Raw genomic sequence first — 22653 nt, forward strand, 5'->3', positions numbered from 1 at the left:
TTATGTTAATTCCTATATATTTTAAAGCTTAAATTGCTATTGTAATTTTCCATCACTTTTAATTGGGCATTACTGTTATTTTGGAAGCTGTTGATTTTTTTATGTTGATTTTGTGTTTATCCTCCTGAGTATATTTGTTGTTGTTTTTTTCTTATTATATTAACTAGGTTATTTAGCATAATGCTATGAAGTTGTATATTTGTGGTCATCTTTGAGTTGTTTTTGATATTTGAATGTTTTCACCATTAAGGATCATTCTTTTGGATTTTTATTCACTGTGCCTTATTAAATTAGTTTCATTCTTTTTCTATACTCTTACATTCTGGTAGTATGTAGCAATAAAGAAGATTTTAAAATTTAGTTTATTTCACTGGTTAGAAAGAAGACTATAGTTTTTATTTTAATTAATTATTTGTTTATTTTTAGAGAATATGCCTAACTCCCTATGTCTTCTATCATCAAACTCAAACTCTTCCTTCTAAGTGTATCACAAATAAGTCTTTTCAATCGTCCCAGAGTGGGAAAAATTCCATTCTACTGTGCTCCTGTAGAAGCTTGTATATAATTCTTACAGATGTATCTTATATATAATTCTTATATATATTTAGTATAATAGTTACAAATCTATTAGGAGTCATGTGTTCAAATAGTTATGTATCCAATAACTACATATACATAGATAAAGCTGGATATGCAACTTTTTATATTTAATTATTTAGCACCACTTATTGCCTCACAGAGTTAAAGACTGGTATAAGTTGTGCTATGTAAAGCCAAAAAGAGTTTCTTGGGGAATTTCCTGGTGGTCTAGTGGTTAGGACTTTGTGCTTTCACCGCAAGTGCCCGGATTCAATCCCTGGTCAAGGAACTAAGATCCCACAACCTGGGTGGCATGGCCAAAAAAAAAAAAAAAAAAAAAACTTTCTTGGAAGACTCAGGGTTCTTGAACATTCTATAGCTTCTTTGTTTTCTTGCATGCTCCTCCAGTGCTGTTGTTCTATATGTCTTCTATATGTCTATACCTGTTTCCTTAAAGTTAAAAAAACATTTAAACAAACATATTTGTTTGCTCTATCATTAGTGTGAATACAGTGATCTTGAAGCTTACCTCTCCCTTACACAATGTAGAGAATTTACATTTTTGTGACTCCCTTTCCCAAAACCTATGTACTTTCATGTCTTATGCATCTAAGTCATATACTAAGTGTTAATAAAGAATTTTTGAATTCTTGCTTTGGGTTTTTAAATTTTGGCTTCTTAGTACACTCTCAGAGTTTTATCATAGTTTAGTAGCAGAAAATATAGTATTACTTCCTAGAGCATAAACGTTAACAACTTCTTTATGCAAGACATGACATCAGAATTTTATCTATACATCTGATGGAGTTTTTGATAACTTCTAAAGTAAAACTGTAGAAAAACAAAAACGTTGATATACTAAATAAATGTTTTTATAAGGACAGGTACAAAAAACATCAAGATATAAAAACATGGTACATTTTCTTAAAATCCAGAACATTGTGGACTCATTAAGCATTAAAATGGTTTATTTATGCATCGTTCTTTACTTCCTTTAGTTCATTAGTTGGAGAAAATTTTAATAGACTCCATTTCTAAATAAAATCTTGTTTATTTTTGGACATGAAATTTTCACTTTCCTCCCCACATGTTCTTTGTTAATTACATCATTTAAAAACTATTTAAAGAGAGTCTGTGACTCTTTCTCATAGAACTATAAAAAGTTCATAATGTAGAAATTGATAGTTCTAATGGATTTTAGAAATCATCCAGTGTATCTCATCTAACACATCTTTTCATATTGTTGCATTTATCAGTAATAACTTTTTATCACAATGTAATTAATACTATATTACCAATTACTTTTTTATTATAGGTGGTATTTACATATTTAATCTTTTTATTATGAAAATTTTAAACATGAAATATAGGTAAATATATGTTTCACTCAATTACCATTAGTGGATCATTTTATATCACTGTGTGTCGTATATACTAGACATTTATTTGTCTTAATCCATCATTCAAGGCTCATCATTTTCTTGACTAATTTTAAAAAATCTTATCCCTTTTCTCTGCTTCTCATGACAAGACCCTCTAATATGTTTCTATATTGTTGTCAATTTGACCTGTCAGTCCCTGGCTTAAAATATTCCATGACTCCAAATTGTCTTAAATATAAAAAGCCCTCCCTGACTTGTCCCTGCTTCTGTGTCTGGTTTCATCTCTTTACACCCTAACACATACTCTATAGATTAGTTGTCAGGAACTAAACTGTAATTTCACCAACTACCACCTGCTCTCTCACTGCTGAAATTTTTCACGTGCTATTTTCTCTGTCTCTAATGCCTTTTACATGTCCATTCTTTTCACCTGCATAATTTCTACTTGACCTTCAAAGTTTCTCTCAGGTAATTTACCCTGGGGGATGTTTTAAAAAATGTACCCCAAACCCAAGACTACATTAATTGCTTTTTTTGTGTGCTTTTACAGGATCCTACATGAAACTTTATCAAATTTCTCATTACTATGCATTATAATTTTATGTTAGCTTGCATTCCTCCCCCATCAGCCTGACAGCAGGGATCCTTCAGCTGATTAACTACAACTCCTCACCACACACCAACATACTAAAGTTATATATTATCAACTTTATTATATAAAGTTGTATATTTACTTGTGTGTGTGTGTATAGGTTTATCTCTCGAAGGTCATAATCTTCCTAAAGAACTTCTCTTATGTCAGTTTCTCCTGTTTCTTTGGTAACATGTAGCTCATTATTGAACTGTACAAATAAATAGTAAGGGCCAGGTTTTAAAACGCAGTGTTGAGCAGCGGAATGAGCAGAGAGAAGTAGGTTCAAATCACAGATCTGTCAGTAACTAACTGTTTCAACTTGCAGATCTCATTTAAACGCTATGAGTTTTATTTTCCACATCCATCAAATGGCATAATGTCGTTTGCTTCATAAGAGCCTTTGTCAATTTAACTGAGTTAATGTTTATAAAACATTCAGTGCTATGTAGGTCACATTTATCTAACTTGGATTATGTGAACTTCAATACATTAATATTCTCACTTTATGCATAAAACTTGAAGTGCTGCAAATCTTTTTTGTGGCTGGTGTATTGTTGGTTGTTCTTGTTATATGATAACATAGTTTTAACTGGCAAAAAGTAATATCTAATGTTCTTTGTTAGTATCCTATAAGCCTAGTAGCTCCTCAATATATTTTTGTAAATATTACTCTTATAATTTAAAACTTTATTTACATAATAATTTCATCCAGATGTTCATAATTAATGTTATATCATTAGTGCTGGCAAAATCATCTAAAATAAGTAACTTCGGACTTAACAGAAATTTAATCAGAATTTAGAGACCAAAATAAGAAAAAGGCCAAACTACCACAAAGAAAAATTTTAACTTAGGACATAGTATTCCTAAATGTTAAAGGTAATGCTAGAAAATTTTATGGAAAGTCATACGACATGTACATTTAAGTTTGCAAAAATCAACCTATATTCAAGTACAAATCATGGGGAAGTTGAAAAAAAATGTTTGTAGTATGACTGCAAAATTGATGCCGCCATAATGAGCCTCTAAGCAATCTTATATTTTGTGTTAGGGCACGAAGCTCTTGATAATTGAAAAAAAAAGGAAAAGGAAAAATTTGCTCATCGATTTTTATTAAGTAGTGAATGCATGTTTCAAAGCAAAAAATATACTTCTTGCAAATCTATGTACTCCAAGAAGATATTTCCCCTACTTTTATATTTATTACTATTAGGGAATGTCTTGAATTGAGTTTTGATTTCATGCAAATAACATAACTTTTTCATGCCTGAGCCATTTCCAGAATGCAGTAGACATTTAGTGCAATATAGCTAATGTATTATTCCTAAATTCCAGGAGAAAAATGTGGTACTGAATTTTTTTTATCTTGTTTTACATCAAAACTTCAGTTCCCTATGAGCCCCTTCTGAACTCGTAACCTGATGTGAATAGCATCATTTTTGAGGAAACGTTTTGGATGCCTGCGTCGCGTTCAAGCCCCCTCCTGCCCCTTGCTGCTCCAAGCCAGCCTCAGCCCTGAAGTTAGAACAGGCTGCCAGGTGCTGAGACATCCCACTCCCGGCAATCAGTCCTCTCTTCTGCCACATCTATCATTTCTCTCATGGGACACGAGGAAGACATGCGTAGCCAGCTCCCCTAGTGTCTCTTCGTCCAGTTCTTTTCTGGAAGGGATAATTGCTTGGGGTTGCAAGTGGAAAACACACAAAACCTCTCATCATTGCTTAAACATTAGGTGCCAACATCATCATCTTGTGAAGTCATTTTGAAGCAATAGTCTGTTATCAGAGATTAAAAGGTAGATCATTCTAAAGACCCAGTTTTTTCACCATTTAAATATTTTTTATCTTTTAATAAAAGTCCAGCTTTTTAATAACAAAAGAAACATAGACTATACTATTCAAATCTCTTATTCTATATGACAAGAGATATATAACTTATCCTTTCATGCCTTTTATGGCTGTGTTTTGTACTGCCTGTTACTTAGATATCTGTAGGAAAAGAGCATAGCTAAAATCTTGCCAAATGCATTATTCAAAGAAAGAAACAGTCATATTATTTGACTCATTCATACAGCCAAACCACGGAGAGCATGCCTAAAGACTGCTTGATATCAGAGGGCTGACAGTTCTTGAGTAGTATGTATTCTCATTTGTGAAATATTCTGTTGGTCTTTGAAATTGTCAAAAAACCACTGTAGCTCAGAGTATACTGGGAACATAAGAGAACAGGGTGAGTTATTACATTTCAAATGTATACATGTAGTAAAAATCAATTGCAGAGCCAGATGGAGTCCAGTATAGTTTTCAGGTTCTATTAATAGATAAGTGCATAAATTTCCAAGACAGTCAAATACCACTACTTATATTTCCTTTTTAAAAAATGCATTGCTAAATTTATCTTGGCACATTAGCATTATAAGCCTCAAATTTTCTGCCTTAAAGACATGCTACCCATCTGTTTCTCCTATATCTCTAAAGAGGAATTGCTTCTGAAAGTGTAGATATACTTCTCACATATCAGGGAAGATTTAATGAAGTATATGAGAGTGTAAAACTGCAGCAAATATATGAATTCTTGAGTTACAACGTAAATTTTTGCCTGAAATATGACAATATATGAGTAATGGCAAACTCACTGCTTTAACCAACCTCACTTCCCTAGGTTCATTGAGTTCTAAACCAAATGCTAACTAGTCACATCTGAGTATTAGACACAAAGTGAATTCTATTTTAAAAATTACTGTTTGAGTACACCGTAACCCCATTGCACTGAGATGAACCCACAAAAGGGTAGTTCATTTGACTGCTAAAGGCTGTGTTTGTTTTTATTTCCTACACCAGATGGCGCTCGTACATTTTTAATTGGCTTTGATCTTTTTTTTTTTGGTTTTAAATTTTTCCCCACATCTCTCCTTTCCAGGAAGATTTTGCTTGAAAAATTAAAGTCCATATATGTTTTCTCTCATGTAAAATTTAGTTGAAGGCTTTCATGTATTGATTAAAACTCAGAGACCATTTTCACTTTTTTTTTTTTGCTTCATTGGACAATACTGTTAAAGAATATTGAATATCACAGGAGTAACTGATAAGAGTACCTGCATTAGTGACCTGAGGGAGATGTCCAAAAGTCACTGTCTAATCATTTAGAAGTGCAATTCATTTAGTAGTTGCTCTAATTTTCAAAATGATCTTAGCCTGGATTTTGTTCTCCTGTCTTGTTAGTATAAAAAGAAATACACTAGTAGCTGGGAATTACATTTATCCATCATCCATAAGAGAGCCCTGTCTATGTGCAAATGAGTTTTACATGAAGCGCCATGGGTGCCTGAAATTACTCCTCTTACATTCTCTTGTTCTGCCTCATTCTCACATTTCAAGATGTGTGTCACTTTATTCTGCTTAAACCATCAAACAGATAATAGCATAAAATTCGGCTTCTTATTATAGGAACAGCAGCCATTGCAGCTTCCTTTTTTTTAAATTGTTTTTCTCTTTCTCTCTCTCTCTCTCTCTCTCTCTATGAATTTATTAGAGTTAATTTTTACTTGGGAGAGTTGTGGCATGCTATAATGAATCTTTTCCATACCCTCTGGCTTTATTTTAATATAACCTTTGCAAGTGGGCCTTAAGCCCTTACAGTAGTTGTTTTTTGTTTTTATTTTTTTCTGGAAATTAGTTTATCAACCACCTCTGAGACTTCACTAAGTTTAAACAGAGGTTCCCCACCATCAATAATAGTAAGAGAGAAACACATATTCCTGCAATGTATATTGTAGAAAACTGACAACATTTTAAATTGAAGGAAACTTTTGCTTGCTTTTGCAATTTTTATTCATATTTCTGCCTTTTAGTGGAAAGTGGTGGGAAAATACAAAAAAAAATTAAATAAAATTTACAGAAAAGAGTCAATAATCACATCCTTTACAATCAGGTTAAATGTGAGAGTGAAGAGATAGCTGTGTTTTTCAAAAAAAATCCTATTTCCCCTTGCTAAAACAAATTGTTCTTCTCATTATAATGAGTCCCTTATCTAGCTCAAGATATTCATTTAGAAGCTCACACTGTCCCCTGTTAATAGTTGAGGGGATTATTGACCAAAATGCATTGATCGACTTTGCTATGCTAATAGTAGCACCTAGAAAGCAATAATGGGCTTAGCACCCAGACTCCTGGAGAGTTTTGATCCTGTCTTTTCAGGAGTCTATATTACTTTTTGGAAATATTCCCACATAAGCCACCAAACAGTGTTTTCTTTGGAACAGTTTCTGTCTTGGCAAATCTTTCCTGATGCATTGAAACTTTAATCAGAATCAAATTTTTTAAAAATTGTAATTTAAAAGCTTGTTGAAAATTTAGCAAGATTAAAGAAACATATTGGGCGATTTTTTCCAACTGCCATAACATTAAGATTTTACATTAGTCAATCCTCCACTCATCGGAGGAACTGGGTCTCCTCCAACTTAATATAGATTTATCCACATAGCAGAGTTTTCTTGAGAGATAATGAAACAGAGCAGGACCCTGTGAGGCCCTCCTGGTTACCAATCCTTTCCGTGGTGGTGCCTTTCTTGTTTGTAGAAAATAGGCTTTATTCAGCCTCTTTGACCTTCCCTGAATTCCAAAGGGCAGATTCAAGCAATTGCTTATCAGGAAAGGAAGGGAATGGAGAAATAAAGGAAGAGCAGTCAAGAAAGAAGAGTGAAGCCCTGGGGCAGGGTCCTGGCTCCTCCTCAAAGAATATTCATAATAGGGCTTCCCTGGTGGTGCAGTGGTTAAGAGTCTGCCTGCCGATGCAGGGGACACGGGTTCGTGCCCCGGTCTGGGAAGATCCCACATGCCGCAGAGCAGCTGGGCCCGTGAGCCATGGCCGCTGGGCCTGCACATTTGGAGCCTGTGCTCCGCAACGGGGGAGGTCACAACAGTGAGAGGCCCGCGTACCACACAAAAAAAAAAAACCACACACACAACAACAACAACAAAAAAGAATATTCATAAAAATACCTTTGAGTTCTTCTCTAGGAACTAGGAGCCCCACTTTCAAGGTCCCGCAGAATCTTCAGAGTTGGTTTTTGGACATGAGTCTGCCTTCTCCCAGGTTATGGACCTCCTGAATAAAACAGCCTTTTCTTTCCTACTGACACTCATCTCTCGAGTATTGGCTTTCAAGCAGGGAGCAGCCAAACCATAACAATAAGGGAGCTTACAAGATTGCCTAGCCCAACATTTATCGGTAAAGAAACTGCAGTAGTGTCTAGTTAAAGGACTTCTTCCATGTTTGTGGCAGAACCAGCATTCAGGAGAGGCTAGGTACTGACTTCTATGGCAGGGTTCTTTCCTCTTTATCACATGAAATTATTTGAATGATAATTTTGCCCAGAATTCTCCAATAGCTCTCCATTTCTTTCACAGGGAAAGCCAGTGTTTCCATTTGCCTTCATAGATCTTATGGTCCTATGTCATCTGACATCTCCTCATTCCATTGCCTATCACCTTATCCCCCATCCCTCCATCCCCACCAAATGCATTAAAATCACCCTGTTCCAACCATGCTGGACTCTTTACTATACCCCCAAAACACAAACTACAGTTGCAAGGTTGGGATAATATTTACCCCAGATAGCTGCATGACTAAATTTCTTTAAGTCTTCTTTTAAATTTCACCTTCTTGATGAAACGTACTCTGATCACCCTATTTAAAATTACAGTCTCACTCTTGTATCACTATGGATTCTTCTCCTTCTCTCTGTAATTTTGTATTTATTAACTCATAGCGTATTGTATAATTTATGTATATTTTGCAGGACTTTCTTGGTGAGCCAAGATGGAGAGAAGGGTAAACACAGTTAGCCAATTAAAATAGATATAAATAATATTCCTAAGTTTACATCAGTAGAATGCTTTCCTTATTAAATTGAAATATGAAGAGATATCATTGTCCTTAGACCTACCTTATTTTTAAAATTCAGTAGTCATTCTATAGAAAAATATTTGGAAATGTCTAAGGATTGCCGACTGAAAAAAAACCCACACACAACCTGAAAGTTGCAAGTTAAGTTTTGTTTGGAGACCTTTCTGAAAACTGTAGCCTGGGAGCCAACCTCTCAGATACCTCCGAGGAACTTCTCCGAAGAGGTAAGGGAGGAACCAGGATACATAAGAGTATTTTGCTATAAAAAATCACGTAGGGCTTCCCTGGTGGCGCGATGGTTGAGAGTCCGCTTGTCAATGCAGGGGACACGGGTTCATGTCCTGGTCCGGGAAGATCCCACATGCCGCAGAGCGGCTGGGCCCGTGAGCCATAGCTGCTGAGCCTGCGCGTTCGGAGCCTGTGCTCCGCGGCGGGAGAGGCCACAGCAGTGAGAGGCCCGCGTACAGCAAAAAAAAAAAAAAAAAAAAAAAAAAAGCATGTAGTCAAACATCAAAGGTTATTGCTAATCAAAAAAAAAAAAGTCCCTGGGCTTCCCTGGTGGCGCAGTGGTTGAGACTGCGCCTGCCGATGCAGGGGACACGGGTTCGTGCCCCGGTCCGGGAAGATCCCACATGCCGCAGAGCAGCTGGGCCCGTGAGCCATGGCCGCTAAGCCTGCGCGTCCGGAGCCTGTGCTCTGCAACGGGAGAGGCCCGTGTACCGCAAAAAAAAAAAAAAAAAAAAAAAGTCCCTGACATCTCAAGTTAATGATTTTAGTGCTTTTCTATGTATGAGAAGATGCAAGAATCTGGGCTCATTGAAATTATTCCATAGATCTGCATTTTAATCTAGGCCTAGTATCCAGAGCACAGGATGTTTCCTGTTTTTCTCCATTCTGAATTCCCCTCAGGATGCACCATCGGTGGGGCGGGGTGGAGGCTGCAGTAGAGGGTGGCTTGATGGCAGGCAACATTTGTTGTTTACTGGAATGGCAGGCAGCATTCTTTGTCCACAGGATCAAGATCTCCATTATAGGAGAATCTCTTATTTTCGAGTGTGGAAATAAATAAAGACAACTCAAGTGAGAACAAACAGGCTTTTTATTTGGAGCTTGCTATAGTAAGGAAGCCAGAAACTATCATTTGTGTTTGGCAGAGAAAGGCAGGGCAGTGAGAAAGCTTGTAAGTTTTTTGTAATAAAAAACTATGGAAGGCTTTAGGTGTGCTCTGATTGGAGGTTGTTAGCATTGACCGTGGTGGCCATAATGTTCCCCTCAGCTTGTCTAAACTCTAGGTGGGCTTCTTCCAGACTATAAGCTCCTAACTTCCCTTTTCTTAGAGTATTTTTTTCTGAAAACTTGGACTTGTAAATTCTCTGCTCCTTTGAGATGTAAATCTTCCACATCCCAGGACTGTCTTTCTCAAAGACCTGGGAGCCATCCCTTTGAAATGCATTCATCAAGAAAGACAGCGCCCTTGTCTCCCAGTCTCTGGGAGCATAGGAACTTAAGTTTGATAGAACAATTAGTAAACACAGGTAGCTTAATCACATTGACCTACCTCCTTGTTATCCTCCAATGTTGTTACATTAGCTCACCCCAGCATTTAAAAATCCTTCCACCTTTTGTTTCAGAGAGCTTAGTTCGGTTACTCTCTCCTCTTCCAATGGTCTTGACCTCTACTGAGATAGTTTTGAATAATTTTTACACCAGAAAAGTCTGGTGTAATTGTCTTTGACAGAAGGAAGAAGCTGAAATCAGGCCACCCAGAAGCTAAGTCTTCTATGTGATTGATCGGAGAGTATATTTGGGTTTTCCTGGTTGGTCTTGAGTTGGAAGCAGGAGGAAAAATTAGAGAAGATGACAATCATTGAACAATTTTTTTTTTTACCTTTTTGCCTATTGCTACAGAGGTGTCCTTTGACTTTCTGGTCTAGCTGCTGTGGAGGTTGTGAGTCAGAGTTCTCTTGTCATTTATGGTCTGCCCAATGTCCATTTGTATATTCAGTTTCTCACAAGAACACTGATGTTACTGACTAATGTAAGAGATTCCAGCTTTAGAATCAGCAAAAGAGGAAGTGTGTGTTATACATGTGTATTCCTTTTCTTCTACTCATCCTATAGAATATGAAGGAGGTTCCCAGGTGAGAGGAAGGAAAGATGTAACACTGAGGAACTACTTGGATAAGATTGAGGAAAGCCTGAGGTACTGCAATACTGAATTAGAGTATGACAGGTCACGGTTACTTCTTCACTTCTCAAAACAAGAATTGAAATAGGAACACTTTAAGGAATGTCATAACTCTCAACAGACAAGTACAAGAGTATAGTTTCAGTGGGATGGTAAAGACGGACAATGACTTGTATGGCCTATGAGAGTGGTGTTCTTTCCAATCCAGTGGGAAACCCAGTAAAGAATGTTTTCGACACGGCTGCCACACTAATGGGAGAAACCAATGGATAATTGTTCCCAGCACTCCACTCCCAGACAGAAGCACAAAGCCTCTGCAATACAAGGAAGATACCCAAACTGAAGAATAAAAGGCCTTAGTCTGCAAAGCCAGGAGACAATCACTTGGAACTAGATGACTTAGACCTGACCAGGTGTTTACAATGGCTGATTCCTTACCTTCTGCTTTATTCTGACCAAACTTTAGTCAGGCTTCTCTTTCCTACAGGCCCCTGAACACTGCTTATCTGCAATCCTGAGCAAGCAGAAAAAAGTGGGAGATGCCTGTTATGGACTGAATGCTTGTGTCTCCCCCCAGTTCATATATTGATATCCTAAACCCTAATGTAATGATCTCAGGAGGTGGGGCCCTTGGGAAGTAATTAGTTCATGCGGGTGAAGTCCTCATGAATGGGATTAGTACCCTTATAAGAAGACACTGGACTCTCACTCTCTCCACCATGTGAGGAAACAACATGAAGTCAGCCATCTACAAGCCAGGAGTCAGGCCATCATCAGATAGTGGATCTGTTAGCACCTTGCTCTTGGACTTCCCAGCCTCTAGAACTAAGAAATAGATGTTCATTGTTTAACCATCCAATCTATGATACTTTGTTATAGCAGCCCAAGCTAAGACAGTGCCTTTCATCAGATTTCCTTGGGAATCCACTAAGCACACAGCAACAATCTTTTCTTGTCAGACCTTCCTGTTCATTTCCCCATAGTTGTTCAGCTTCCTCTCCAGAGGTTCTGCTGATGTGTTTACCCTTCCTTTATGTTATTAAAAAAATTTCTTTATTTTATATTGGAGTATAGTTGATTTACAATACTGTGTTAGTTTCCAGGATACAGCAAAGTGATTTAGTTATACATGTATCTATTCTTTTTCACATTCTGTTCCTATATAGGTTATTACACAGTACTGAGTAGAGTTCCCTGTGCTATATAGTAGGTCCCTGTTGTTTATCTATTTTATATGTAGTAGTGTGTATATGTTAATCCCAACCTCCCAATTTAACCCCCCACTTTCCCCTTTAGTAACCATAAGTTTGTTTTCTAAGTCTGTGAGTCTGTTTTTGTTTTGTAAATAAGTTGATTTGTATCATTTTTGAGATTCCACATATAAGTGATATCATATGATATTGGTCTTTCTCTGTCTAATTTACTTCACTTAGTCTAATAATCTCTAGGTCCATCCATGTTGCTGCAAATGGCATTATTTCATTCTTTTTTTGTGGCTGAGTAGTATTCCATTGTATATATGTATCACATCTTCTTTATCCATTAATCTGTTGATGGATATTTAGGTTTCTTCCATGTCTTGGTTATTGTAAATAGTGCTGCAGCATTGGGGTGCATGTATCTTTTCAAATTATGGTTTTCTCTTGATATATGCCCAGAAGTTGGATTGCTGGATCACATATTGCCTCTATTTTTAGTTTTTTAAGGAACCTCCACACTGTTCTCCATAGCGGCTGTACCAATCTACATTCCCACCAACAGTGTAGGAGAGATCCCTTTTCTCCACACCCCCTGCAACATTTATTATTTGTAGTTTTTTGATGATGGCCATTCTGACTGGTGTGAGATCATACCTCACTGTAGTTTTGATTTGCATTTCTCTAATAATTAGTGATATTGAGCATCCTTTCATGTGCCTCCTGACTATCTGTATGTCTTCCTTGGAGAAATGTCTATTTAGATCTTCCACCCATTTTTTGATTGGAGAAATGTCTATTTAGATCTTCCACCCATTTTTTGATTGGGTGGTTTGTTTGTTTTTTGATACTGAGCTGCATGTGCTGTTTATATATTTTGGAGATTAATCCCTTGTCAGTTGCTTTGCAGAATGCACCTTAAAACCAAGATTAAGATGGGATGAAATGACTATGAATCTCCACATCAAAACTTGTCTGAAGCCACACCTACTTCTGGGCTTTTGTTTACATAAATCAATTATTTATTATATTTGTTTATTTAAAGACACCTGATATTTGTCATTGTTATTTATAATCAAAGAGCCTAAACTGATAGGGTTGCTTTAAGAATTAAAGATAAATCTATAAAGCCTAATATAAAATGGCCAGTTTACATACGGGAGCTATAACTCTCAATGTGGTAGATTCTCTCTATAATTTTAGTGTCAAGGGAAAGAACTAAGACAGAGGTTATATCCCCATTAATACATCAAGTGTTTATGAAATATAGTTTGGGAAGCATGTACTTTAAATAAGAGTTTATTTGAGGCCACATAAAAATGAACTAGGAGGATTGACCTCACTTTGACATTAAGTTAGAAAGAACACTCTAGAAAATATGTTGAATGAAACATTTAGAATGAACAAATTAGTGTAACTGAGAAGTGAGCAAAGTAAATAATATTTTCACTGTATACATTTAAATATCATGATAAATATTAACCAGTAGAACAGGTGAGGGGAAATGGCCCTAATGTTAATTAAAATTGACAGTCTTATTGAATTACCAAATGCTTTCTATCAAAATAATATTTAATTTACTAGCACTTTTAACACAAAGCAAGTGTTATCAGCATTCTAGGGTTATCACCTAAACTGAAAATCAAAACTTTAATTCATGTGTTACAACTCATCACTCAGATGTCCACCAGTTAATCCCTGACTTTGTTCTTTATATAATTTACACAAAGCAGATGTAAATGTAAGGGAGATGGCTTTCTTTATTAAACTGAATTTCTAAGCAGGTTCTACCTTTAAAAGTGTATATGCATTAGGTTTGCATGGTTTCATGGCATCCAAATAATTAGTTGGTTTAATTAAGTCAGTGAGAAAGAAAAAAACTATTAGCTCTTCATCAGTTGGTCCAAACAAATGGTTTATGAAAGTAAAAAAAATAATGAAAGGAATTTATGATTTGTCATGTGTTCTGTAGAAAGGATCTATGAGTATTTGTTAGGTTTTTAGCTATTAGAGTCAGAACTTCCATTTGCTCTCTTGAATCTTTTTCTATCACAGTCATAGGCCTATCTTAACCACAGTTAATGGATACTGTTTTGTCTATTATTTAGAAAGATAATTTTCAAAAATTAAATCATCTGATACAAGCAGTAGAATTAAAAAGAATTTCAGGAATGCCTTGGTGAGCCTTGTAATTTGATGAGCTGCCCTAAGATCTATTTTACAGCTTAAAGTTCACATAAAGGAACCTACAATTGTACATATAAAACTGCTCTTCTAGGAATTTTTCAAGGTTGTGAAGCTACACAATAAAAATAATAGAGTTGGAACCTTCTCTCTCTAGATCTCATGTTTTAATCTATCATTTTTTTCTTCCCACTGATGAGTATTTTAAAAATTGTATCAAGCTTTAACATAATGGTTAAGTGTTCAATTGTGTCTTCCTAAAATCTGTATGTTGAAGTCCTAACTACTAGTACCTCAGAATGTGACCTTAGTTGGAAATAGGGTCATTATAGATATTATTAGTTAAGATAGGATGAGGTCATTGGGACTGACATATATACACTATATGTATAAAATAGATAACTAATGAGAACCTACTGTATAGCACAGGGAACTCTACTCAGTGCTCTGTGGTGACCTAAGTGGGAAGGAAATCTAAAAAAGAGTGGGTATATGTATACATATAACTGATTCACTTTGCTGTACAGCAAGAAACTAACACAACATTGTAAAGCAACTATACTGCAATAAAAATTAAATAAAAAATGACAATAAAAAATAAATATCAATTAAAGAAAAGATAGGATGAGGTCATAGTGGACTGGGTGGGGTCCTAATCCAATATAATAGGTTATTTATAATAAGGGGAAATTTGAACACAGAATCAGGCACACATAGAGAGAAGATGATGCTTAAGACACAGCTACACTTCCACAGGGAGAAGACAGCCATCTACAAGCCAGAGAGAGAGGAGTGGACTAGAGCCTTTCCTCACAGCCCTCCAACTCTTCTGACACCTTGATTTTGGGCTTCTAATCTCTAAAACTGAGAGACAATACATTTCTGTTAAGACGCCTAGTTTGACATACTTTGTTATGACAACCCTAGCAAACTAATACAATCACCAAAAGGGAAATCTTCAAAGAGGGAGGTTAACTAAAAATGGGCTTCTCACCCCAGTAAGAAATCTGACATTAAGATGGTAGCTTTTATCATGTACTGTCCAGAAAGGGAATAAAAAGGAAATGGTACAAATAATGAAGTGTGTTTGAAAAATATTTGTTTCTTAAATCCCCACTGATTTATTCCTAGGGGTTCTTTTTCAGTATATAGATAATGTGTCGATTCCTTAAAATGCTTTGAGCTCTTTAGAGGAGCAAAGACAGATGAATATTATTACAATCTACTTATCACAATTAATGGTTATGATTAGAATAGTTAAGACAGTTCTGAATGATTCAGATCCACCTACAATATTTTTCCCCCAATTTTGTCTATTTTTTTCTTAACCGCTGCTCTACAAAAAAATTGAAATGGCTTTTTTTGCAACTAGATTGACTTTAAAGGAAATAGTTAATGGCATATAGCTGAGAGTGGAGAACAAGTTAGAGAATAACCGTGCAGTCCAGTGAGATAGACAAGAGCAGGAGCAGGGTGACCTGAGGTGTAACTTCTTGGATGCCTGGACCAGGAAACTTGAGAAGAGGCCTGGGGGCAAGGCTCTGTGGTGAGGTTAAGACTTTCTGACGCGGCAGGAGCAAACAGATGAGTGTCATGGGGACTCATTGCCCAGATCAACGAATAGGGTTGGAGAATTGCTTCAGGGCTGGCTTCTAGGGGTTGGCAGCTAGTAATTATTGGGAGCTTACATTTCTATGCATGTTTTCCTTCTTTTACAGCAAAATATGAAGGCAGCACAAACAAGTTTCTTAAATGTGAATGCATTCTCCGCGTGAGCAGGGGGCAAAGGTTAACACTGGTGGTCTTCAGAGTATTCCTATTTTCAGTTTTCTATATATAACCTCTGCTCACTTTTGTTTTAAGATTTTGCAAAACTCATCTCAGATACTGAGCTTTTTCTCTGACACATGCCCCCATTTTCTGTGAGCGAACATTGGAGAAATAGCTTTCTTTGTTCCTATACTAAGGCTATAACTTTAATACAAAATAAATGGTTTTCTGAACCTCTGTAGAATGTTAATGGTGAAAATAATATTATCCTGATTAATTGACAAGGTCACCAAGACCCAGAAAAATAGTTATTTGGCAATGGTGACATTTGGACTGATATTTGAACTTACTGTTAGACACTGCTCAGCCCTCAGTTGTCAAAATTGGAAAGGAGATTTCCATAGTTTGTCTTCAAAATAACACCATTTTCCTTCTTGACTTTCTGCTCTATTTTCCTTCTTGAGAATATTGTCTTGTTCTCAGCTTGTGACCTGCCAATCACTCCTAAGCTTTTAGTATTCAATTTGGTGCTTGCTGACTAGGACTTACTGAAGATGGCACACCACACAGGGCCAGTGCACTGGGAAAGACAACTTGTTACTGATAGCATTAAAGACACAACAGGATCGCTACTCTGTAGGTGACACTGCTCTGAAATCCCTCGAATTACATCTAGGCTTTGAATATTTCTTGCTTAAAAAGTCATCACTGAATACTATTGAACCCAGATGTTCCTATCCCATGTTTAAGGGTTCAGTTCTTTCCCATCAAGGTCCTGAACTTGGCTTAACAAACATGTCTAGGTTGAGAATTTGACCGTCTTCAGAGCTCTGTTACTGCTCTGATTAAGTCATGAGCCTGTTCCTCAGTTTTCTTTGCCCTCCAGCTGCAGGAGATATGATTTATATGCTGCTAGGCAGGCCCACTGGCTTCCATCTTCAGCCTTTAATTGATAGTTAATCATTTTCAGCCCTACATTGTCTCTCTCCAAAGCATCAGTTGTCTCCAGCAACAATCATTCATTTCCATTATTGTTACTATTACTATGTCCTCCATAGTTTTCAGAGGACTGATTTATAGATTTCTAATATAAAAAACTAGTATTTCCTCCTACAAATCTAACTTCTAGTTCACCAACAGTGAGTTTTTATAATTACACAGCCATTTTGTGTCTGCAGCTAATGTTACTTACAAACTCTGCTGGAGTACACATTTCCAGCTGTAGTGTGGCTCACAAAGATCTTCACACTTGTATAGCCCCCTCCCCTTGAGTGTGGGATAAACCTACTGATTGCTTCTCGTGAAGAGAATACGGCAAGATGATGGGATGTCCCGTTCATAATTCAGTTACAGAACACTGTGGCTTTTGTCTTGCTGGCATTCTCTCCTGCCTTCTTTCTTGCTTGCCCTGATGCCACTGCTTGTCATGAGTTATTCTATGGAGAGGTCCTCATGACACAGAACTGAGAAAGGATTCCAGCCAACAATTGATAAGGAACTGAGACCTTAGTTTCAATAGGCCATGAGGAGCTACTCCTGCCAGCAAGCATGTGAGTGAGCTAGGAAGCAAATCCTTTCCAGTCGAGCTTTGAGATGACTGCAGACTTCTAAGAGACTCAGAAACTGAGGATCCAGCTAAGCTGTGCCCAAATTCTTGACTCACAAAAATGATGAGATAATAAATGTTGTTTAAGCCACTGAATTTTCCGGTAGTTTGTGGCAGAGCAACATGTAACTAACACACCAGCCTTGTCATGACTAATTGTTGTAGGCAGCCTACAAGGTGGCCCCAGATGATCCCTGCCTTCTATTATTCACACCCTTGTGGAGCTCCATCCTACACTATACCAGGGTTGCTCTCTAAGACCCATAGCATATGGCAGAAATGTTGAGTGTGTTACTTTTGAGATGAGGCTCATAAAAGAATGTGCCTTTGGTCTTGAGCTCTCACTGTCTCCCTTGGATATTTGCTCTGTGGGAAGCCAGATGCCATTTAATGAGGCAGCCCCTTGGAGAGGCCTATGGGGTGAGGATCTGAGTTCTCTACCCAATATCCAATGAGGAACTGAGGCCTGCTGACATCCACGTGAGGAAGCTTGGAAAGAGATCCTTAGACTCACTGGAGCCTGAGAAGAATGAAGTCCTGCCTGACAGCTTGACTGCCACCTCCTGAGACACCCTAATGTAGAACCACATAGCTGAGGTGCTTCTGGATTCCTAACTCAGAATTTCTGTGAGGCAATGAATGTTGTTATAAACTGACAAATTTTGAGTAGCTTTGGTACACAGCAATTGATAACTAATACAGTAACCCACCACCATAATACAATTTTAGTGTCTGCTTATTTTGGCTACGCCTAAACTGAGCCCTTTATGGAAATGAGAATGCCGGAAGTTTATTGGAGAGAGCTATCAGGACATCCACTTGTCCTGAAAAGGAAGAGAAACAGGAGTGAACAAAAGGGAAAATTTGTCCTGTGGTACAATCATAAGAAAGCTTCAGGTGAACCAGTAGAGCATGCTGAAACTGGGATAGCCATTCAGAGTTATCAACAATTTGAGCCAGAGTTCAAGTCTTTAGGTACCTGCATCCACTAGTAATTGGAGGTAGGCTGCACTGGGATGAGTGTATGAATCTTAGGTAAAGGAGCTTTCTTCAGCTGAGCAAGTTCCCAGAGGACTGACTTCTGAGATTTATCAACCACTGACCCCCCTGAGGACAGTACACTACAGCAAACACAGCGTTCAGTACGAACATAATTGATCTCAAAGGAAAAACCCATAATAGTCATATAAAACAAAAATTAAATAATAGGATTCAATGCAACTTTTCTGAATCAGGAGACTTGAAGCTACGTATTTAAAGGACAAAAGAGAGGAAAATTTATCCAGCGTAGTAGAAACTAAGACATAGGCTAGCAAATTAAGAAAATAATGAGACTTTTCTTAATCATCTATGTAAATTTGAAGGCTTCATTAAAAAAGGATACTTTCTCAGGAATATATAATTTTTATAAACTGACACTAGGTGGAAAAGAACATCCAAACTGAACAATTTCAAAAAAGAAAGTTTTAGAACAATCCCTTTACCTCAACCAAAGCAGAATATATGGAGAATGTCATAGAGAAATTTTACCAACATTTAGGGAACAGATAATGCCAATGATTTTGGAACTCTCCTAGATTATCAAAACAGAAGAAAAATTCTTGATTCTTTCTATTATGTGAGGATAAAATCAATACAAAACATCTTTTCACAAAAATTAAAACTATATTTTACTTATGAATATTAAAATAAAGATGTTAAATAAAATATTATCAGCATCCAGAAGCAGATTAAAGGAATAATATTGTTTTTTCTTACCATCTGTTTTATGTTATTATTTATTTATTTTTTACCTGTTTATTGGAGTATAATTGCTTTACAATGGTGTGTTAGTTTCTCCTTTATAACAAAGTGAATCAGCTATACATATACATATGTTCCCATATCTCTTCCCTCTTGCATCACCCTCCCTCCCACCCTCCCCAGGCGTTCAAAAAGCACCGACTTGATCTCCCTGTGCTATGCGGCTGCTTCCCACCAGCTATCCATTTTATGTTTGGTAGTGTATATACGTCCATGCCACTCTCTCACTTTATCACAGCTTACCCTTCCCCCTCCCCACATCCCCAAGTCCATTCTCTAGTAGGTCTGCGTCCTCACTCCTGTCTTACCCCTAGGTTCTTCATGACATCCTTTTTTTCTTAGATTCCATATATATGTGTGTTAGCATACAGTATTTGTCTTTCTGTTTCTGACTTCACTCTGTATGACAGACTCTAGGTCCATCCACCTCACTACAAATAACTCAATTTCGTTTCTTTTTATGGCTGAGTAATATTCCATTGTATATATGTGCCACATCTTCTTTATCCATTCATCCGATATGGACACTTAGGTAGTTTCCATCTCCTGACTATTGTAAATAGAGCTGCAATGGTATATGATTCTTTTTGAATTATGGTTTTCTCAGGGTATATGCCCAGTAGTGGGATTGCTGGGTCATATGGTAGCTCTATTTGTAGTTTTTTAAGGAACCTCCATACTGCTCTCCATAGTGACTGTACCAATTCACATTCCCACCAGCAGTGCAAGAGTGTTCCCTTTTCTCCACATCCTCTCCAGCATTTATTGTTTCTAGATTTTTTGCTGATGGCCATTCTGACTGGTGTCAGATGATATCTCATTGTAGTTTTGATTTGCATTTCTCTAATGATTAATGATGTTGAGCATTCTTTCATGTGTTTGTTGGCAGTCTGTATATCTTTGGAGAAATGTCTGTTTAGGTCTTCTGCCCATTTTTGGATTGGGTTGTTCGTTTTTTTGTTATCGAGCAATATGTGTCTTGGCATGTTTCTCCTTGGATTTATCCTGTATGGGACTCTCTGTGCTTCCTGGACTTGATTAACTATTTTGTTTCCCATATTAGGGAAGTTTTCAACTATAATCTCTTCAAATATTTTCTCAGTCCCTTTCTTTTTCTCTTCTTCTTCTGGAACCCCTATAATTCGAATGTTGGTGCATTTAATGTTGTCCCAGAGGTCTCTGAGACTGTCCTCAGTTCTTTTCATTCCTTTTTCTTTATTCTGCTCTGCAGTAGTTATTTCCACTATTTTATCTTCCAGGTCACTTATCCGTTCTTCTGCCTCAGTTATTCTGCTATTGTTCCCATCTAGAGTATTTTTAATTTCATTTATTGTGTTGTTCATCGTTGCTTATTTCCTCTTTAGTTCTTCTAGGTCCTTGTTAAATGTTTCTTGCATTTCTCTATTCTATTTCCAAGATTTTGGATCATCTTTACTATCATTTGTTAGGTCTGGTGAGTTTTTATCTTCTTCATCTGCTGTGTGTTTTTCTGTCTCCTCATTTTGCTTAACTTACTGTGTTTGGGGTCTCCTTTTTGCAGGCTACAGGTTCATAGTTCTCGTTGTTTTTGGTGTCTGTCCCCAGTGGCTAAAGTTGGTTCAGTGGGTTATGTAGGCTTCCTGGTGGAGGGGACTAGTGCCTGTGTTCTAGTGGATGAGGCTGGATCTTGTCTTTCTGGTGGGCAGGTCCACGTCTGGTGGTGTGTTTTAGGGTGTGTGTGGGCTTAATATGATTTTAAGCAGCCTGTCTGCTAATGGGTGGGGTTGTGTTCCTGTCTTGCTAGTTGTTTGGCATAGGGTGTCCAGCACTGTAGCTTGCTGGTTGTTGGGTGAAGCTGGGTGCTGGTGTTAAGATGGAGATCTCTGGGAGATTTCGCTGTTTGATATTATGTGGAGTTGGGAGGTCTCTTGTGGACCAGTGTCCTGAAGTTGGCTCTCCCACCACAGAGGCACCGCACTGACTCCTGGCTGCAGCACCAAGAGCCTTTCATCCACACGGCCCAGAATAAAAGGGAGAAAAAATAGAAAGAAAGAGAGAAAGAGAGAGAGAGAGAGAGAAAGAGGATAAAATAAAATAAAGTTATTAAAATAAAAAATAATTATTAAGAAAAAAACATTTTTTTAATTAAAACAAAAAACGGATGGATAGAACCCTAGGACAAATGGTGAAGGCAAAGTTATACAGACAAAATCTCACTCAGAAGCATACACATACACACAAAAAGAGGAAAAGGGGAAAATATAATAAATCTTGCTCTCAACGTCCACCTCCTCAATTTGGGATGATTCGTTGTCTATTCAGGTATTCCACAGTTGCAGGGTACATCAAGTTGATTGTGGAGATTTAATCCGCTGCTCCTGAGGCTACTGGGAGAGATTTCCCTTTCTCTCCTTTGTTCACACAGCTCCTAGGGCTCAGCTTTGGATTTGGCCCCGCCTCTGTGTGTAGGTCGCCGGAGGGCGTCTGTTCTTCGCTCAGACAGGACGGGGTTAAAGGAGCCGCTGATTCCGGGGCTCTGGCTCACTCAGGCCAGGGGGAGGGAGGGGCACGATGCGGGGCTAGCCTGCGGTGGCAGAGGCCGGCAGGAAGTTTCACCAGCCTAAGGCGCGCTGTGCGTTCTGCCGGGGAAGTTGTCCCTGGATCCGGGACCATGGCAGTGGTGGGCTGCACAGGCTCCCTGGAAGGGAGGTGTGGATAGTGACCTGTGCTCCCACACAGGCTTCTTGATGGCGGCAGCAGCAGCCTTAGCGTCTCATGCCTGTCTCTCGGGTCCGCGCTGTTAGCCGCAGCTCGCGCCCTTCTCTGGAGCTCCTTTAAGCAGCGCTCTTAATCCCCTCTCCTGGCGTACCAGAAAACAAAGAGGGAAGAAAAAGTCTCTTGCTTCTTCGGCAGGTCCAGGCTTTGTTCACGCTGCCAGTCCTCTCCCTGCGCTCCGACAGAAGCCTGAGCCTTAGCTCCCACCCCCTGCCCGCCCCGGTGGGTGAGCAGACAGGCCTGTAGGGCTGGTGAGTGCCTGTCGGCACCGATCCTCTGTGCGGGAATCTCTCAGCTTTGCCCTCCACACCCCTGTGGCTGTGCTCTCCTCCACGGCTCTGAAGCTTCCCCCCCTCCACCACCTGTAGTCTCAGCCCGCGAAGGGGCTTCCTAGTGTGTGGAAACCTTTCCTCCTTCACAGCTCCCTCCCACTGGTGCAAGTACCGTCCCTATTCTTTTGTCTCTGTTTATTCTTTTTTCTTTTGCCCTACCCAGGTACGTGGGGAGTTTCTTGCCTTTTAGGAGGTCTGAGGTCTTCTGTCAGCATTCAGTAGGTGTTCTGTGGGAGTTGTTCCACGTGTAGATGTATTTCTGTTGTATCTGTGGGGAGGAAGGTGATCTCCGCGTCTTACTCTTCTGCCATCTTCCCC

Source organism: Mesoplodon mirus (genome assembly GCF_964341445.2).
Source record: "Mesoplodon mirus genome assembly, chromosome: 1".
NCBI lineage: Eukaryota > Metazoa > Chordata > Mammalia > Artiodactyla > Ziphiidae > Mesoplodon > Mesoplodon mirus.